This window comes from Cebus imitator, unplaced genomic scaffold, assembly GCF_001604975.1.
Source record: "Cebus imitator isolate Cc_AM_T3 unplaced genomic scaffold, Cebus_imitator-1.0 Scaffold74, whole genome shotgun sequence".
Taxonomy (NCBI): domain Eukaryota; kingdom Metazoa; phylum Chordata; class Mammalia; order Primates; family Cebidae; genus Cebus; species Cebus imitator.
Genome location: NW_016107389.1, coordinates 6,721,933 through 6,724,558, shown reverse-complemented (window position 1 = coordinate 6,724,558; position 2,626 = coordinate 6,721,933).

Genomic DNA, 2,626 nt, shown 5'->3' with positions numbered 1-2,626 from the left:
ATAAAGTCTCACTCTATCACCCAGGCTGGAGTGCAATGGCGCGATCTCAGCTCACTGCAACCTCCACCTCCTGGGTTCAGGCAATTCTCCCTCAGCCTCCCGAGTACCTGGGATTACAGCTAAGTGCCACCACACCCAGCTAATTTTTATATTTTTAGTAGAGACCCGGGGAGGGAGGGTTCCCCATGTTGGCCAGGCTGGTCTCCAATTCCTGACCTCAGATGATCCACCTGCCTCGGCCTCCCAAAGTACTGGGATTACGTGTGTGAGCCACCATGCCCGGCCAGACCTCTAGAGTTTATTCATCTTGCTTAAAGATACAATCTTATAAACAAAGAAATTACTTATATATGTAATTTATAACAAAGTAAACCTAGAAAATTACTCTAGGGACAACTGACATGATATTGTAGGAATGAGACTGGAGAGCATTTCCAGCCATTTTAGGCCGACAGATGATGGTGCAGAGTTATAGACAAGCTTGTGTATTACTCTGTTTTCATGCTGCTAATAAATTCATTCCCAAGACTGGGTAATTGATAAAGGAAAGAGGTTTAGTTGACTCACGGTTCCACATGGCTGGGGAGGTCTCATAATCATTCATGGCGTAGGGCAAATGAAGAGCAAAGTTATGTCCTACATGGTGGCAGGCAAGAGAGCATGTGCAGGGGAACTTCCCTTTATAAAATCTTCAGATCTCGTGAGACTTATTCACTATCACGAGAACAGCAGGGGAAAAACCAACCCCCATGATTCAGTTACCTCCCACCGGTTCCCTCCCATGACACTTGGAAATTCAAGATGCGATTTGGGTGGGAACGCAGCCAAACCATATCAGGCCGTACATTGAAGGAGTGAGGTGAACTGTTGCTCTAGAGGCTGCTATTCTGGGGACACTTTGAGGACTATCCGGCGGAAATTTCTGCAATCATAGAACTCTTCCACACTCGCACAGGCAATATAGTAGGCACTAACCACCTGAGGCTGCTGACACTTGAAATGTGGCTGGTACAGCTGGGAAACAAGTGTAAGATATACCTAATTCTAAACAATTTATATTTACATTTAAATGACCACGTTTTCTTTTGGCTGGAACCACCGTCTTCTAATAATTTGCCTAAATGATGAAAACAGAGGAAAGAGGAGAAGCACCTGCCCCCTCTTCCCTGGGCCTTTTAGAATGCATACAGTTGTTCCTTTGGGCATACACATAAGAATCTACAAGAAGGGAGAAGTTTTAGACAAGGGAATGGGTGCTGTTCAAAAAGGAATACCCCACAAGTGTTACCGTGGCAAAGATGGAAGTCGACAGTGCTCCCCAGCATGCTGTTGGTATTTCTGTAAATAAACAAGATTGTTGCCAAGAGAAATACTGTATGTGTTCAGCATATGAAGCACTTAAAGAGCCAAGATGGTTTCCTAAATGCATGATGGAAAATGATCAGAAAAAGAAGGAAACCAAAGAGAAAGGTACATGGTTCTCACTGAAGCACCAGCCTCCTCCACCCAAAGAAGCACACTTTGTGTGAACCATCAGAAGGGACGCTGAGTGCTGGAACCTATTCCCTGTGGATTTATGGCATAATAGGTACCAAAAAAGTTAAAGACCTCTTGACTGTTGACAACAACAAAACAAAATCCGCCAGCACGGTGACTCACGATGGTAATCCCAGCACTTTGGGAGGCCAAGGCGGGTGGATCACGAGGTCAGGAGTTTCCGACCAGCCTGACCAATATGGTGAAATCCTACTAAAAAATACAAAAAAACATTAGCCGGGCATGGTGGTGGGTGCCTGTAGTCCCAGCTACTCGGGAGGCTGAGGCAGGAGAATTGCTTGAACCCGGGAGGCAGAGGCTGCAGTGAGTGGATATTGTACTACTGCACTCCAGCCCGGGCAACAGTGTGAGACTCCATCTCATAAATAAATAAATAAAAATCCACATAACTGATGGCTACTTATTAGCGCAGCAGTTCTCAGACTTTACATTAGAATCACTTGCAGGACTTGAAGCAAATTGGTGCATCCATCTCAGAGCTTCTGAATCACTAGATCTGGGTGGGGCCTGAGAATGTACACTTCTTTTTCTTTTAATTTGAGACAGACTCTCACACTGCTGCCCAGGCTGGAGTGCAGTGGCGTGATCTCCACTCACTGAAACCCCTGCTCCCCAGTTCAGGCAATTCTCCTGCCTCAGCCTTCTGAGTAGCTGGGATTACAGGCATATGCCACCACACCGGGCTAATTTTTGTATTTTTCGTAGAGATGGGGTTTCACCATGTTGGCCAGGCTGGTCTCAAACTCCCAACCTCAGGTGATCTGCCCTCCTCGGCCTCCCAAAGTGCTCCCAAATGATTATAAGTGTGAGCCAGTTCGCCCAGGTGTACACATACCTGAGTGCCCATTTTCACTTGTTTTGGGTAGGGAGATCCACTTCTAAGTTCCCTTACATGAAATTGTCAATTCATCTTGGGCCATTTTTGGATTAGTTCATCTCAAAAAGTTATTTTGTCATTCTCATAAATTCAAAGCTAAAGGACCTCTGCAGGTATCCTTTTATTTATTTATTTATTTATTTTTTGAGACAGAGTTTCGCTCTTGTTTCCCAGGCTGGAGTGCAATGGCGC